The sequence below is a fragment of the Saimiri boliviensis genome, chromosome 15 (assembly GCF_048565385.1).
Source record: "Saimiri boliviensis isolate mSaiBol1 chromosome 15, mSaiBol1.pri, whole genome shotgun sequence".
Classification (NCBI taxonomy): domain Eukaryota; kingdom Metazoa; phylum Chordata; class Mammalia; order Primates; family Cebidae; genus Saimiri; species Saimiri boliviensis.
The window spans coordinates 58,670,745-58,689,390 of NC_133463.1; the positions used below are offsets into that span (position 1 = coordinate 58,670,745).

The window sequence follows — 18,646 nt, forward strand, 5'->3', positions numbered from 1 at the left end:
CCACCATATCCCTTGAACTTAGCACAGTGGTATTCGTTGAATGTATGAATAATAATGACTCAAAGTAACGGTTAACATAAATAGCGCTTATTATTGCGAGGCTCTCTTCTAAGTACTGCAAATACATTATCTCATGTAACGGTCACAATTTGTTGCTAAAGTTCTGTAAAAATAACAAAAAAAAATCCTCATTTTAACAGAAGAGGAAACTGAGTTACAAAGGAGTAGAATAATTTGCCCAATGTCACACAACTAATACTTAGCCGAGGTGGGGGCATAAACACCAACAGGTTCTAAGCATTATATTGTGTGGAATGAATGGAAGAAACACCAGAAGACTAGAATAAAAAGGGTCAGGAATAAAGGAAATCTGAAGGTTGAAACTCCTGAGTTGTGACTCTCAGGATAGGACAAGGTAATCTTGTTACCAACCTCTTTCAACCAGAGTGGAATGCAACAGCCAACAGCCACTGAAAGCCCAGGGTATGCGTAGCTTGTAGATAATCTCCAGCTTTCCAGCATCCCGTTGGGACAATTCTAGGGGAGCAAAAATGGATTACATTATGTATGACGTTTTGCTTGTAGCTCACATAAATACTGTGGTTGCTTGCTTTCAAAAGATAGATCGATCTCCTGTAGTGACAATTATGTTGGTATTTCTTTACATAGGGTAGAATCTATAGTCTCATGAATACAGCAGTTCACAATCCTGCCGCTTTAAAATCCTTTTCCCCCCATATAATTATGTTTTAGCCAGTGAGGCCCATTTGTTGATAAACATGATAGATGTATTATCACTTCTTTTTCTTTGCTTACTACACGGGTCTCCAGCATGAATATCTTTCTTCCATTGCCCTATTCCATCCACTCTTTGAGGACTAGTTTATCAAGCCAAATCTACAGGGATGCATCCAGTTCTTAGTACTTCATATTCAAAAGGAAATAAAGAAACCAACTAAGATGATGAAGGAACTTGAATTTACGTTGATGAGGAGATGCTGAAGGTACTTAGGCTATTTAGCTGTAGGAGAGTACTTAGAGGAAGCAATAAATAGTTAAACTTTAAATATTCTAAAGTTTATATAAAAGTAAAAGAGGGATTCTATAGCATTTTTAAGAGGGTAAAGGCAAAACTAATGACAATATTACTATTTTTTAGTGCTATTATGTTATCATCTTTAATTTTTACACCAACTTCACAAGGGAGGCAGTAATATTGCACCCACTTTGCAGTGTAGAAATTGAGGTTTAAAAAGATGCAGTTTCTTTCCCAAGGTCTGAAAAACAGTATCTGGCAGAGCCAAGGTTCTAACTTGGGTCTGTGTGATTCCAGAGACTTATCTCTTCACCAACACACTATACTGAGAAATGCTTCACAATCTTCTTTAAAGTGGAGTATACGTAACAGGTGATACTATTTATGGCACTGTGATTAAACACAAGAGGTTTCTCCTGGTCATGATTCTGGGGCTGTGGGTACTTCAGTCTCTGCAGGATATCTTGGAGGGCCAGGGAAATAAGTAAGTAAACACACCTGGTGCCAGGGCACCAATCTGAGAAGCTCTGGATAGCACTATTAAATTTAAGAAGGAGGCTGATTTGAAGCTTAGTATAAGGAAGGACTTATTTCTAAAACTTCTAAAATTGATGTCTCATGAAAGCAAATTCTCTGTTACTGGTCAAGATTAAAAAAAGAGAGAAAGAGCCATTTATTAGTGATGTCATAGAAAGAATTCATCTAGTTGGATTAGAGGATCTCTGTGGTTCCCATGCTGAAGTGATTCTAAGTTATATTTCTTTCGTGAAGCCTTTTTCTTCCAAGGATTCCACCTCCTGTGAAATTTGCTGGGACTTGTCAGCACTGATGTTTTTGATATTTATCATCCACTGTTTTGCAACATTTCTTGAGTGGCTAGGTATTCACTGCATGCAGCTTAACTTCTAGCTTAGGTGCCTAAATCTTAATGGTAATTAGTTGTAAACTCCTTAAGGTCAGCCTCTACATACTGAACACCTTACCTCCTACAGTATTTCTGCTAAGAGGGAAGATGACAAGACTGAACTGAGACTCGAGCTGATTACCTATCCATTATTCTCTCTCATTTCCTATTTCTAAATATAATAATACTTGATTGTCTACATATTCTTGAGCATTAAAAATATATCAGTTCCATGCCAACACTACAAAATCACCTTTAAAAGTCTGCTGACAAAAAAATAGAGATGAATCAATTGAGTACTTGGAAAGACAAGCTCTGCAAGAATTGCCACTTGCTGGAATACTTTCCTCCTCTCTCTTGTAAATTTGTGTCTAAAACTCTCCTGAAAATTGACCCAAGAATGTTTTTCGAAAGCCTTTCTTATTCAACATCCTCAACTTATTGTTACCTCTCTAATTGGCTTTCTAGTAGCATAATACACTTTCTTTTATGCTGTCATTTTAGATATAGAAAAGTATTTCATGAATATTTTATACTGCTTTCAATGTGATCTCTCTTTCCAGATAAAATTTAAGCTCTTTGAGAACCAAGATATTCTATCACTTTAAATCTGTATGTGGGTATGAAATAGTGCAATGCACAGGCAACAGTAGTTCCTTAATATATGCTGATAAAACACTTCTTAGAAATCTACATAATGATTTTGGTCTTAGGCTAATTTTAATGTTTTACATTTTCACATTTTCCTGTTTACTTATACTCTGTTTCATGTGGGAGGAGCTATCGTTATTATACTGTTGACCAGTAGAAAAATAAGAAAAATTCTGGGAAGTAAATTTACCATGTAAATCAAGGGTAGTGCCGAGAATTTTAACAACCAGCCTCTTATAATAATTACCGAGGATGTTTCCAGTTTCTTTTTTTTTCAATAGTAATAAGGGCTGATTAGTTGACTTAGAGTTATTATCAGGAGAAGCTGTGTCCTAGAGAGGTAAGAAAACCATTTTTGGAATAGGCTGGAGAGAAGATCAGTCACTGAATAGGAGTAGCATAAGGAATATGGTCCTGTACCCCATGCTGGTGCTAAGAAAAGAATGAATGTGACCATAATTTAGAGAATGAAGATCTTGTTAATGAACAAGATTCTAGGAACAAAAAAGTATCGTATTAAATTTGAAAGGTTTCCACTTAATAAGAATGCTTACAGTGGCCAAGCCGGCATGTTACTTAAATAAAGTGTCTGAATATAGACCATAGGGATGGGGGAAGATCACCCAAGTTAAGAGCAAGTTCTTTTCCCAAAAGGTCAGTATCCCCTAATTGTTCTACCTGAGTTTTGTCTTAAGTGAATTTAGACATTAATAGAAGTCAGATATCAGAATTTTTAATTCAAAATTTAATATATTTTAAATCCTTAATGGGTCGGAGAAAACAAATTTATTGGAAAGATGTTTCCAGTAGTAAGAGATGGTAATTTAGACCTATCTGCTGCTGAGGATAAGTAGAAAATCTTGACAAAATATGTAAAAGTCACTTGATTGAAGGCATAAAAACTTAACAAGACAGAAAAAAATTACTGCATTAGGATATAGAGAAGGAGAGTATCTCAGAAAGGCAAGTCAGGAGCTTGGAACTTTTTTTTAGTTGGGGATGTTACATGATCCAGAGAGGGCAATTTAGAGGCAAAGAGGCTAAGAAGAGTGGGCATTAGGGTCCTGAACCCACCAAAGAAATTAGCCATAGTGAATCTGCTCCACTCCCTAAACCTTGGGTTGGAATCTTGAAAGGTTGCATCTCAGCAGTGTAAAGCAGGCCCTCAGAGGGCATGCATCTCAGTTTATGAATATCTCAATTTCTAATATTTAACCAGTGTGACTTCAGAGTGCTAACATACCAGATACCTGGATGAAGAAAGTAGACTCAGTCTCGGAAAACGTACAGCATCATCTCAAACCAATTTTACCAATAATTTTGCAAATACACTGATACAATTTAAAAAGACATGAAAAAAGGCAATTTATAAACATCACTTATTGTATTTTGATTCCCTGTAAATAGAACATTTTCAAAATGACAAAATTATAGAGTTGGAGAACAGATTAGTGGTTGCCAGGGGTTAGAGATTGTAGGAAGTAAGAGGGTGGGTATGGCTATAAAGGGTTACCATGAGGGAGATTTTTTGTAGTGATGGAAAAGTTCTGTATCTTGAATGAAAAATGCACAAGGAGTATCTATAAGGCCAATATGTATATAGAAAGAAACACAGAATAATCAGTTGTAGGAGAAATGTAATTTAAACCACAGTAAAATAGCACATCACATGCACTAGAATGGATGAAGTGGCAAAATAATTGGCAATGTCAAGTTTTGGTAAGGCATAGAGTTACTAGAATTTTATATACTGGTGGTGGGAATGTAAATTGGTATAATCACTTTGGAACTTTTTTTGCATTAACCACGAAAGTTAACTATCATGCAGCAATTCTACTCCTAGATGTACACTCTACAAAAATGCACACATGGGTACCAAGACATGTGCAAGAAAATGTCCACCACCAGCAACATAGAGAATTAAGTTGTAGAATACTTATACATTGGCATAATATATAATGAAGTAACTACAGTTGCATGCAACAAAATGGGTGGGTCTCACAAATGTAAGGTATAGACAAAATATTTTTGTGTTTATGGGGCTTTCTCAGCAAATTTGGCTGAAACTTGGGATCTTGAAACCTGGGCAAGAGCAAGCATTGAGAGTGAGTTAACATTCACAAAATTAATGAGGGAACTGGAAAGGGATTTATCTTGCCATAGAGGTAGGTATTAAAGGGAGAATGAGGCCCAGGATCTTAGAGACATTTCTAGGTCAAAACCACTGGAGACACTTGGGTGCATTTGGCTTTGAAGAGATGTATTTATATTTGAAACATTTAGAGAACCCAAAATTATTGCATCCAAGGAGCAAAGATTTTTTTTTCTATCTTTGGGGAGAGGTGGAAAAGTTGATTTTCTCTTGCTTCTATATGTAAACAGACTAAATTATTTTTTTCACTTGTTTGTCATCTATGATACAAACTTCAAAGTTTGTATTCCTAGGACAGCTGACCTGGCTTTTATTGTGTTGTGCCAAGGGTAAGAATTGGGATCCAGAGGACTGCATGGTCATTATTTGCTTTTAAGTAAATAATCTCTTTCTGATCCAACACCATGTGTACATTCATGATAAAATTAATAAATATGAATATTAAAAATATACAGTAAAGCTGAAGAAAAGCTAGCTACTAAAAACTACACAATGTGCAATTCTATTGCATAATTTCATTGATATTTAGTTAGTTAAGAGGCAAACTATACCAAAGTATTTGGGGATGTTAGTGAAACAGTAAAGAAAAGCAAGAATGCAGTTACCGTAAATGTCGAGAGGTAGGTTGCCTTTGTAAGGAAAAAAAAAGCATTGTGATTCTGAGAAGACTAAAGGGGAGGCTTCTGAGACTCTGGCACTGTTCTATTTCTTGACCTGGATGTGTTTACAAGGGTGTTCTCTGAGCTAAATTACCGGAGGTGACCCTCTTTATTTCACGTACTTTTCTGTATGTAGTTGTTCATGATTAAAAGCTGTTGGAGTGGATTCAGCCTTTGGAGTGGATTCAGCTGTTGGAGTGGATTCAGGTTGCAAGCGCCTGATTTGCAATCTCTGCCTTAAAAGGGTTTATATCAAAATCAAAGAGTTCTGTTTTACCTTAAGAAGAACCTGAAGATAGTTTTCTCTATCTTATCTTCACCTGGCATCTTGCTATGCATGGCGGGGTGGGGAGTGTACAAAAGTATGCTATTCAGATTGTCCCAAAATTCTTACAACAGTAGGCTTTAAAATAATCTGAGCACTGATATCTCAAAAATAAAAATATGGAAATATTTCATGTCTAATATTTTGCATATAAACTTTATGACACTTTTAGAAAGAACAATATGGGGAGAATATTGGATATTGGTGGAAGGATTTGGGTCTGTTGGTTGCATAAAGTCCCTGTTGTCTTCACACCACAGATTTTCTTTGTAATTAAACTTACTACAAACAAGGCTGCATTCACTGGGCCTAATCTGGAACCTTCTTTTTCTTTTTAATCTACTATTGCTGTTAGAGTTCATGTTAATTTCATTAAGTAGAAAACACAAATTGGCTTACGGATTGAATCTGATCTAACTACATGGTTTTATTGGTGCACTGAGCTGTTAAAATATACTTAGGTATTTTTCAAATTTGGAAATTTGGAATATTTGAGAAAGCTATTTGGATTTCTGGTTTCTCTTGAATTATATGAAAAATTTTGAAACAGTGGACCTCACTTTTGTATGTTAACAATTAACTAGAGCTTAGCAGGGTTTGCACTCTGTAGATGGGACATACACTATCTAGATTTTCGTAGTTCTCATCCTCAACGTGCATCTGGGTAAGTCCTTCTGCTACTTAGCTTTTGTAGATATGTGGATTTGCTACCAGTACCTTAACGGTAAATCTCCAGAGAGAGGTATCTCACATGAGGCAAAATCAGTAATAGGCAGCCTTCTGTGCACTCTCCTGCTATCTCATTTCCCAACTCTTGACCAATGCTTTTCTTCCACCTTCACTCTTGACTGATGTGTTTTTATTAAGTTCAGCCCTTTTTGGCTTGGGATTTTTGATATCTGCTCTGTATTTCCTGGGTACCCTTCCATTTTCTCATTTAAATGACCTCTTGCTGCTCACTTCATGACATGGCCTTTTTGGGAACAGAACCATTCCTGGTACCATTCTACCATGATCACAAGAAATATTTCAATGTCTTAAACTCTTTCCCTGTCTTTTTATTACATCTGTTTCTAGAGACAAAACCCAGTTTATGAGATTATCACTGCACTGAATGCTGTGTTAAGGTCATTAATGACTTTAAGTAATTCAGCCATTCACTCAATAGCCATTAATTGTCAACAAGTTCTATGCTGGGTGCTGGAAGTACAACAGTGAACTGAATGGACATATCCTAACTTTCAGGGAGCTTACAGTCTGGCGAGGGACATGTCAATTTAACAGGTAGGGTAACACCATTTCATAAGTGTGACAAGGGAAATAGATAATACAGTGCGAACCTACAGAAAGAAAGCTGAAATCAGAATTGGAAGGGTCAAAGTAGACTCCTACATGATGTAATATCCAAGTGATAAAATTTAGAAGGAAACTGGCCATTAGAAGAATAAGGCAAGATGAAGATGAACAGTGAGTGATAATTCAGAAGTGAATTATTGGAACTTAAAAATCTTTAGTATGTCTGCAGTATGAAGTGTAAGGGAAGGAATATCAATGACAATAGGGAAAATGTCAGTAGAGGACAGATTGTCCTTGCTCTTCTAAGTAAGGATAAGGATAAACTGAAATATTTATCCCTTTTAACATTAAAGAAAGCAAAATACAATAATGGCTTAAACCACTATCTATATAAGTAGATGAATGGATCATGTATTTCTACTTTCTGAGCTCCTTTTTGACCTGCTGCAAATTAAGGAGAAAAGGCTGTTATACTAAATAAGCCCAAAACTTCACTGCTACAATAGAAGTTAGTTTGATGCTCACATCTATCTCTTAGATGGACCTGGTGGCTGAAAATAGCAAAATCCTAAGGATGGTTTTCAAGCAGGAGAATAGTACATTATATAAATTTTGAAAAGATGTGCAGTCTAATCTGTGGAATTGATTGAAGATGAGCTAGTCTGTTGTCATCAAATAGCTAATAGTAATCATCCAAGCAAGAGGCAATATCAGTGATATTTAAATGTAAAGACACAGGTAAGTTATAAGGAAAAGATGTATCTTGCAAATATTAATCAGAAGGAAGCTGAAATGGTTGTATTAAAGTGAGATTCAGGACAAGGAATATTACCAGGGATAGAATGAAACAAGGCTAAAAGGGTCAGTATATCAAGAAGGCACAACAATCTTAACTATGGCTACACTCCTTGAATCTCTGTTTGACCACCTTTCCAGTTCTGGCCAACGCAATATGTATGAAAATGATGCACGTTAACTACCAGGCTCAGGTAGTTATGTGTCTGATGTTTCTGCCCTTGTACTCTTCATACCATCTTCTATCTCTATATGATGCTAAAATAACCTTGAAGCCACAATATGGAAGTAGCCGGAATCACTGAATCACAATATAGAGGAGAGCCTTTTCTCCTTAATTTGCAGCTGGTCGAAAAGGAGCTCAGAAAGTGGAAACAAGTGATCTGTTCATCTACCTATATAGATAGTGGTTTAAGCCATTACTGTATTTTGCTTTCTTTAATATTAAAAGGGATAAACATTTTAGTTTAGATTTTCCTTGTAATTACTATTACTAATTTTTTTGAGTAATATTATTCAGTGCTTAAACTAAGTACTCTTTCTACTTGAATTTTTCACTCCTATCTGTTCCTGTCCATTTTCTATAAAATAGACATGTTAGAAAAGCATAATAATACCTTATGTCTATATTTTATACTTTCAAATGTACATCAGAGGAATAAAGTCAGATTCCTATACATGCATAAACATATGTCTCAAGAGCAGTATGTCCCCAAATATATAATCTATATAAATATTAGTTGCATGAGATATATAACTAAGTAATTCTGGAGGAAAGGATTCTGCACCTTAAAACTTCAGCAGGCTTCATTACTGTAGGTGTTCTGAGACCCTTTGATGCTAATATATGTTTTGAAACTCCAAGGGCAAGAGATGGTTTTTAAGGTTTTCCCAAACTTACAATGTTATGAATCTTTTATTTTTCATTAAGCATCTTGTAGAACTGGTGTTGTTTAAAATAAACTCTGAGATATACTGCTATAATTTTTCATAGTCATGTCAGGTAAGAATATTTCATATTTTGATTCATATTTTTCAGGGACCTTTATAGTTCAACTCTGTCATGCTATTATGTTATCTGTTGTTGTGTTATGTGTTACGCTATTGAAGGCCTGACATTAGCAAATGTCATCGGTAGTGACTACGCTTCATAGGGTTTCTTTTTTAAATGTTGTTAGACTTTATGGTGTGATTTGACTTTAGTATTTCACCATTTTTATTAGTCTCAGCATCAGTTTTCTGACTCTGCTTGCTACTTCTTCCTTCTTTCTGCTTCCTTAGTGTAGGTTCTCATCATCTCTTGTCTGGACTATTACATTTGTTGCTAGTTAGTGCCTTGCCTGAAATCTTAAATTGCTAATTCACGCATAACATTACCAATAGATTGATCTTAATAAAGCACATAATCATGGCAATCCCCTTTAAAACCTATAGCTAATTTCTGTTGCTTAAATTTGTCTTGTTTAGCACTTAGTGGCCCTTTTAAAGAAGACATATCTTTCTTCCATTGTAAGAAACTCTCAATTATCATTTATTTATTTATTTTTGCAAAGACAGGGTCTCACTATGTTCCAGACTGGTCTCTAACTCTAGATCTCAAGCAACCCTCCCACCTCAGCCTCCCAAAGTGCTGGGATTACAGGTGTGTACCACCATGCCTGGCTCAATTATGCATTTAAATATTGTCTTCTTTTGTTACTGTTAAACTTTCCAGATAGACTTTCTCTTAGATGCTAGAACTTCTATGTCTGTTCCTCTTTGTTTCTTCATACTTTTTTTATTGCATTTTAGGTTTGGGGGTACATGAGAAGAACATGCAAGATTGTTACATAGGTACACACATGGCAGTGTGATTTGCTGCCCTCCTTCCCATCACCTATATCTGGCATTTCTCCCCATGCTATCTCTCCCCAACTCCCCACCCACCGCTGTCCCTACCCTATTTCCCCCTGACAGACCCCACTGTGTGATGCTCCCCTCCCTGTGTCCATGTGTTCTCATTGTTCAACACCCACCTATGAGTAAGAACATGCAGTGTTTGATTTTCTGTTCTTGTGTCAGTTTGCTGAGAATGATGGTTTCCAGGTTTATCCATGTCCCTACAAAGGACATGAACTCATCATTTTTGATGACTGCATAATATTCCATGGTGTGTATGTGCCACATTTCCCCTGTCCAGTCTATCATCTATGGGCATTTGAGTTGGTTCCAGGTCTTTGCTATTATAAACTGTGCTACAATGAACATTTGTGTTCAGGTGTCCTTACAGTAGAATGATTTATAATCCTTTGGATATATATCCAGTAATGGGATTGCTGGGTCAAATGGAATTTCTATTTCTAGGTCCTTGAGGAATCGCCACACTGTCTTCCACAAAGGTTGAACTAATTTACACTCCCACCAACAGTGTAAAATAGTTGCTTTTTCTCCACATCCTCTCCAGCATCTGTTGTCTCCAGATTTTTTAATGATCTCCATTCTAACTGATGTGAGATGGTATCTCAATGTAGTTTTGACTTGCATTTCTCTAATGACCAGTGATGATGAGTGTTTTTTTCATATGTTTTTTGGCCTCATGTATGTCTTCTTTTGTAAAGTGTCTGTTCCTATCCTTCGCCCACTTTTGAATGGGATTGTTTTTTTCTTGTAAATTTGTTTTAGTTCTCTGTAGATTCTGGATATCAGCCCTTTGTCAGATGGGTAGACTGCAAAAATTTTTTCCCATTCTGTTCATTGCTGATTCACTCTAATGACTGTATCTTTTGCTGTGCAGAAGTTGTGGAGTTTGATTAGGTCCCATTAATCTACTTTGGCTTTTGTTGCCAATGCTTTTGGTGTTTTGGTCATGAAGTCCTTGCCTACACCTATGTCCTGGATGGTTTTGCCTAGACTTTCTTCTAGGGTTTTTATGGTGTTAGGTCTTATGTTTAAGTCTTTAATCTATCTGGAGTTATTTTTAGTGAATGGTGTCAGGAAGGGGTCCAGTTTCTGCTTTCTGCACCTGGCTAGCCAGTTTTCCCAATACCATTTATTAAACAGGGCATCCTTGCGCCATTGCTTGTTTTTGTCAGGCTTGTCAAAGACTGGATGGTTGTAGATGTGCTGTGTTGCCTCCGAGGCCTCTGTTCTGTTCCATTGATCTATATCTCTGTTTTGGTACCAGTACCATGTTGTTTTGATTACTGTAGACTTGTAGTATAGTTTGAAGTCTGGTAGTGTGATGCCTCCTGCTTTGTTCTTTTTGCTTAGAATTGACTTGGCTATTCAGGCTCTCTTTTGGTTCCATATGAAGTTTAAGGTGTTTTTTTCCAGTTCTGTGAAGAAGGTCATTGGTAGCTTGATGGGAATAGCATTGAATCTGTAAACTACTTTGGGCATTATGGCCATTTTCACGGTATTGATTCTTCCTAACCATGAACATGGAATATTTCTCCATCTGTTTGTGTCCTCTCTTATTTCGTTGAGCAGTGGTTTGTAGTTCTCCTTGAAGAGGTCCTTTACATTCCTTGGTAATTGTATTCCTAGGTAATTTATTCTCTTTGTAGCAATTGTGAATGCCAGATCATTCTTGATTTGGCTCTCTTTAAGTCTGTTATTGGTGTATAGGAATGCTTGTGATTTTTGCACATTGATTTTGTATCCTGAGACTTTGCTGAAGTTACTTATCAGTTTCAGGAGATTTTGGGCTGAGACGATGGAGTCTTCTAGATATACAATCATGTCATCTGCAAATAGAGACAATTTGATTTCCTCCTTTCCTATTTGAATACCCTTTATTTCCTTTTCTTGCCTGATTGCTCTGGCTAGAACTTCCAATACTATATTGAATATGAGTGGTGAGAGAGGGCATCCTTGCCTAGTGCCAGATTTGAAAGGGAATGCTTCCAGTTTTTGCCCATTCAGTATGATATTGGCTGTTGGTTTGTCATAAATAGCTTTTATTATTTTGAGATATGTTCTGTCAATACCTAGTTTATTGAGGGTTTTTAGCATAAAGGGCTGTTGAATTTTGTCATAGGCCTTCTCTGCATCAATTGAGATAATCATGTGGTTTTTGTCTTTGGTTCTGTTCATGTGGTGAATTATGTTTATAGACTTATGTATGTTGAACCACCCTTGCATCCCTGGGATGAATCCTACTGATCACAGTGGATAAGCTTTTTGATGTGCTTTTGCAATTGGTTTGCCAGTATTTTATGGAAGATTTTTGCATCTATGTTCATCATGGATATTGGCCTGAAATTTTCTTTTCTTGCTGAGTCTCTGCCAGGTTTTGGTATCAGGATTATGTTGATCTCATAAAATGATTTGGGAAGGACTCCCTCTTTTTGGATTGTTTGGAATAGTTTCAGAAGGAGTGGTACAAGCTCCTCTTAGTATGTCTGGTAGAATTCAGCTGTCAACCAATCTGGACCTGGGCTTTTTTTGGGTGGTAGGCTCTTAATTGCTGCCTCAACTTCACACTTTGTTATTGGTCTATTCAGGGTTTTTACTTCTTCCTGGTTTAGGCTTGGGAGGATGCAAGTGTCCAGTAATGTATCCATTTCTTCTAGGTTTACTAGTTTTTGTGTATAGAGTTGTTTGTAATAATCTCTGATGATGGTCTGTATTTCTATGGAATCTGTGGTGATATCCCCTTTATCGTTTTTTTTTATTGCATCTATTTGATTCTTCTATTTTCGTTTTTATTAATCTGGCTAGTGGTCTGTCTATTTTGTTGATCTTTTCGAAAAACCAGCTCCTGGATTTATTGATTTTTTTTGAAGGGTTTTTTGTGTCTCTATTTCCTTCAGTTCTGCTCTGATCTTAGTTATTTCTTGTCTTCTGCTAGGTTTTGAGGTTTGTTTTTTATTTTATTTTATTTTGATCTTGCTCCTCTAGCTCTTTCAATTTTGATGATAGGGTGTTAATTTTAGATCTCTCCTTGCTTCTCATGTGGGCATTTATTGCTATATATTTTCCTCTAGAGACTGCCTTAAATGTGTCCCAGAGAGTCTGGTATGTTGTGTCTTCGTTTTGTTGGTTTTGAAGAACATCTTTATTTCTGCTTTCATTTCATTGTTTATCCAGTCAGCATTTAAGAGCCAGTTGTTCAGTTTCCATGAAGCTTTGCGGTTCTGAGTTAGTTTCTGAATTCTGAGTTCTTACTTGATTGCACTGTGGTCTAAGAGACTGTTTGTTATGATTTCTCTTCTTTTGCATTTACTGAGGAGTGATTTACTTCCAATTATGTGGTCAATTTTAGAGTAGGTGCGATGTGGTGCTGAGAATGTATATTCTGTGGATATGGGGTGGAGAGTTCTGCAAATGTCTATTAGGTTTGCTTGGTCCAGGTCTGAGTTCAAGTCCTGGATATCCTTGTTAATTTTCTGTCTCATTGATCTGTCTAATATTGACAGTGGAGTGTTACAGTCTCCCACTATTATTGTGTCATAGTCTAAGTCTCTTCGTAAGTAATTAATAACTTGCTTTATGTATCTGGGTGCTCCTGTATTGGGTGCGTATACATTTAGGATCATTAACTCTTCTTGCATTGATCCTTTTACCATTATGTAATGTCCTTCTTTGTCTCTTTTGATCATTGTTGGTTTACAGTCTATTTTATCAGAGATGAGAATTGCAACACCTGCTTTTTTTTGCTCTTTATTTGCTTGGTAAATCTTCCTCCATCCCTTTATTTTGAGCCTTGTGTATCGTTGCATGTGAGATGGGTTTCCTGGATACAGCACACTGATGGGTTTTGGCTTTTATCCAATTTGCCAGTCTGTGTCTTTTGATTGGGGCATTTAGTCCATTTACATTTAGGGATAATATTGTTATGTGTGAATTTGATACTGCCATTTTGATGCTAACTGGCTCTTTTGTTCATTAGTTGATGCAGATTCTTGATTGTGCAGATGGTCTTTACCATTTGGTATGTTTTTGGAGTAGCTGGTACTGGTTGTTCCTTTCTATGTTTAGTGCCTCTTTCAGGAGCTCTTGTAAAGCAGGCCTGGTGGTGATGAAATCTCTGAGTACTTCCTTGTTCACAAAGGATTTTATTTTTCCTTCATTTATGAAGCTTAGTTTGGCTGGATATGAAATTCTGGGTTGAAAGTTATTTTCTTTAAGGATGTTGACTATTGGCCCCCACTCTCTTCTGGCTTGTAGGGTTTCTGTTGAGAGATCTGCTAAGTCTGATGGGCTTCCCTTTGTGGGTAACCCGACCTTTCTCTCTGGCTGCCCTTAGCATTTTCTCCTTCATTTCAACCCTGGTGAGTCTGAAGATTATGTGCCTTGAGGTTGCTCTTCTTGAGGAATATCTTTGTGGTGTTCTCTGTATTTCCTGGACTTGAATATTGGCCTGCGTTGCTAGGTTGGGGAAGTTTTCCTGAATAATATCCTGAAGAGTAGTTTCCAGCTTGGATTCATTTTCTCTGTCACATTCAGGTACACCTATTTAACGTAGATTAGGTCTTTTCACATAGTTTCATATTTCTTGGAGAGTTTGTTTATTCCTTTTTGCCCTTTTTTTCTCTAATCTTACCTTCTCGTTTTATTTCATTGAGTTGATCTTTGACTTGCGATATCCTTTCTTCTGTTTGGTCAATTTGGCTGTTGAAACTTGTGTATGCTTCACGACATTCTTGTGTTGTGTTTTTCAGCTCCATAAATTCACTTATATTCCTCTCTAAGTTGTTTATTCTCATTAGCATTTCATCAGATCTTTTTTCAAGGTTCTTAGTTTCTTAGCATTGTGTTAGAACATGCTCTTTTATCTCACAGAAGTTTCTTATTACTCACCTTCTGAAGCCTGATTCTGTTTATTCATCACACTCATTTTCCATGCAGCCTTGTTTCCTTGCTGGCAAGGAGTTGTGATTCCTTGTAGAGGAGAGGTGTTCTGGTTTCTGGTGTCTTCATCCTTTTTGTGCTGGTTTCTTCCCATCTTTGTGGATTTATCCACCTGTTGTCTTTGTAATTGTTGACTTTCAGATTAGGTCTCTGAGTTAACGTCCAGTTTGTTGATGATGAAGTTATTTCTTTCTGTTTCTTAATTTTCCTTCTAACAGTCTGGCCCCTCTGCTGTAGGACTGCTGAGGTCCACTCCAGGCCCTGCTTGCCTGGGAATCACCTGCAGTGGCTGCAGAACAGTAAGGGTTGCTGCCAGTTTCTTCTGCTGCTGTCTTTGTCCCAGAAGGATATCTGCCAGATGTCATTTGGAGCTCTCATTTATAAAGTGACTCTTTGGATATACTGGGGTTGGGGAGCTGCTTGAGCAGATAGTCTGTCCTTTATAGGAGCTCAAGTGCTGAGCTGTGAGCTTCGTTGTTCATTCAGAGCTGCTGGGCAAGTACATTTAAGTCTGCTGCAGTGGAACTTATAACCCCCCCCCCCTTTTTTTTCCCAGGTGCTCTGTCCCAGGGAGTTAGGTCTTTATTTATGAGTTTCTGTTGTGCTGCTGCCTTTTTTCAGGGCTGCCCTGCCTAGTGAGGAGGCAGCCTAGTCACTGTCTGTCTGCAGAGGCTTTGCTGAGCTGCTGTGGGCTCTGCCTAGCTGTCATGTGAACTTCCCTTCAGTCCTGTTTATACTGGTGTAGTTAGAACTGCCTCGGCAATGGTGGCCCACCTCTATAATGACAGACTCTGTCTGTAATGGTGGGCTGCCTCAGCAATGGCAAACTACCTCCATAGTGGTGGACTGCCTCAGTAATGGCAGATGCCCCTCCCCCACAGAGCTGCCCATCCCAGGTTCAGCTGTGCTTGCTGTGAAACTCTCAATCCAGAGTGTTTCTGATTGCTGTTTTTTTGTGGGATGGGACCAGCTGAGCTTGATCACCTGGCTCCCTGCCTCAGAGCCTTTTGTTGTTGTTGTTGTTGTTGTTGTTGTTGTTGTTGTTGAAAGGTTGACTGTCTCCCAGGTGTTCCAGTCACCTGTTGAAAAGGCGCTGGGATCTGTGTGATTTCCCATGCAGTGACCCACTGTACCAGCTGAAACAGCTACGCTGAGATTTGTGGCGCTTTTTTTGCCCAGGAATCTCCTGGCCTGGCTCCCTGTTTCAGTCCCCCCCTTTTTAATCAGATGAATGGGTGACTCTGCCTTCCTGGAGCTCCAATCGCTAGCTAAAATGGTGCCCTGATCCATGTATTATGTATGGAGAACCGCTGCACTGGGGTACTGGCAAAACAGCCGTGCTGGCCAAACCAGCCATGTTGGTGACTTGTGGGGCTCCTCCGCCTGGGAATCTCCTGGTCTGTGGGCAGTAAAAATCCATCTGGAAATGCAATGTACACTCACCCTCTGCACTTTTGCTGGGAGCTGCAATCCTGAGCTGCTCCTAATCGGCCATCTTGGATCCCTCCTTCCATACTTCTTTTTAACCTACTTGCATTGCATTTAAAAGAGGTTTCTAGGTTCAATCTTCTGTTTGTAGAATGGTGGTTTAGTTAAGTGTTCTTGGAGCCCATCATCTTGGGCCAAGTCCAGTGTCTGCCACTTACTAGCCAGGTGGCTCTGAGTAATTTTTATAAAGGAGCTGTAGTTCAATGTCCTTATCCGTAAAATAGGGTGACAATATTACTGTTTATTTGACTACTATGAAAAAGAATTAAATATGCAAAGTACTTTGAACAGTATCTGATATATAATAAATTATCTGGGTTTTATTATTATTTTTTAATTTTTGCTTTTCAGCTCTTTCCATTATGTTGTTTTTAACTTCCTATTTAATTTTTTTCATTTTCAATATGATCTGTGCTATTTCTTATTTTATAAATGTGATGTCCTCTCTTAACTCTCCATGGAAATTAATTTTACATATCTTCAAGTGTAAAACCAGGATACATTTTGATTACTCTGTTAACTATTTATTGGGCATAAGGTCTCCATTTAGTCTCTCTTTCATGAGATGTTTCTTCACAGTTAGTTGGCTTTTGCCAAATCATGCTCATTTTCACAGCAAAGGTTTTCTGTTGGATTTGTCCCCCTGCCTGTGTTGGTAGCTTCCTTATAGTGATTTCATATGTCTTCAGTCAAATCTCATCTGCTTTTCATGTTTTAGAAATTCCTCCTGATTTCTTCCCCATTAGCTGTCTTCTACAACTTTGAGAGTAGCTTGTTCTTTCAGACAAAGTTTATGACTGGCCTATGCCTAGTTCTTCCTTATCTCCTAACATAGGCTCCATTCTCATAAACTACAGGAAATTGAAACAATTTTTCCAGCTGTATCCAAATATTCCTTTTCTCAAGTTTCCTTCTCTACTTAGACAAGCTAGTGCCAATTTTACAGTCCCAGTTACTTGTAAGTCCAGGTAGCACCTAAATAGGAGTCTACTCTGCTAAGTGATGGTTTTCTCTATAAGCCTCTTCCTTGACAGTCTCTCCCCACCCTTCCCCACGATTTTCTTTGTATCTTGGCCTCATCTAATTATTACACTCTTATCAAAGAACCACCAGTATATTATCTTTATTTGTCTATGTAAAAATGTAGAACTTTAGTCATAATTTAATTCTTGATTTCTAACCTTCACTTCCCTTCTAAAGAGGCAAATGTAGAGGAATGTCTTTCAATTTACTGAGCCTGGTGATATTTAAATGTGCAAATTATGGAGCTGAAAAAGGTTTAAGTAGTACTATACAAGGAAAGAGGTGGGGGAAGGCAAATCCCAGAGTGGGAAGGAGGCTGAAACTAGACACAGGCTAGAAGAAAGGGACTTTGGAGGAGGAGGGAGAAAAAAAAAACATTGTGAAAGGAGATTAGGGAAGCTGTTTTGTGAGTAGGATGGACAAAGGAAAAAAAAGGAAAAAAGTGGCTAAAAATTTTTCCATACAAAATGGAATTTTAGGTTTCCAAATTTTTGAGTCAGATATATTTAAAGATTTAGGTAGGTTGTTTTTGGTTTTTGTTTGTTTGTTTGTTTGTTTTTGCTTTGGGGTGTGTGTGTGTGTGTTTGTGTGTGTGTGTGTATGCGTGTGCATGTCTAATTTAGAAAGCTAACACTTTGTATATACAGTGATTTTTGTAAAATCTTCAGTGGAATCTGGGGCAGAACCCTATGGTCAAACACATTAATATCTTTTTCAGCAACACATATGTGTATTCACACAAATGTTAGGATAAATGAAAAGTGCAAATAGCCTTATGTCCTTATGTAAGTTCAGATTTGGTTTTGCTGTCAAATGAGTTTCCTATAAATTAATAGAAATCCTTTTGCCCCAAGAGTTTGTTTGATGTCAGAATTATGACTAAGCAGTGGCCCTACAGGGTTATATATAACCCTTCCTTTCACCTTCCTGCCAGATACTCCTGGTCTTGACTGGGCTCTGTTTGTCTGTGGTCAAATGCTGGGTCACTGAGTGGTCTAGAATGATCTGAGTTGAGAAAACTCGTATTTTCTTTTCTGTGGCCTCCTATCCTCCAGCTATCAGGCTAGGATTCAGCAGGAGTCCAAGAGAGTGAGTGGGGGACACAAAGCTTCTCGGGGGATAGGCTTAAAACTGGCACACAGTCATTTTCAACACATTTTTATTATGTTAAATCAAATCTCTATGCTAGCTTAGATTCAAAGGATGGGGGAATAACTTCTACTTTTCGATGGGATGACCTACAGAATCATACTGCCAGGAATGTGAAACAATTAGGGCTTTTTTTTTCAATTGGTCTACTGTACTATTAAAGTGCTAAATTTGAACATTAAGTGGGAATGAGTGGAGAACCAACACTATCTACGGAGACTCAGTCACATAATCATTGGTTGCTTTACCAGAATCAATTTCCCGTCATTCTCTTTTTTAGCAGCACATGGATTTCCCTTGAGGTAACTGTCTTCCTCTTTTATTTAGCAACTTT

General features: G+C 37.6%; 1 long non-coding RNA gene across 3 annotated transcripts in view; it reads left to right on the forward strand.

The window, feature by feature from the left end:
* The window catches only part of LOC141581479 (uncharacterized), an 83,381-nt gene that overhangs the window by 360 nt on the left and 64,375 nt on the right, over nucleotides 1-18,646 (forward strand). The gene's annotated exons all lie outside the window — the stretch shown is intronic.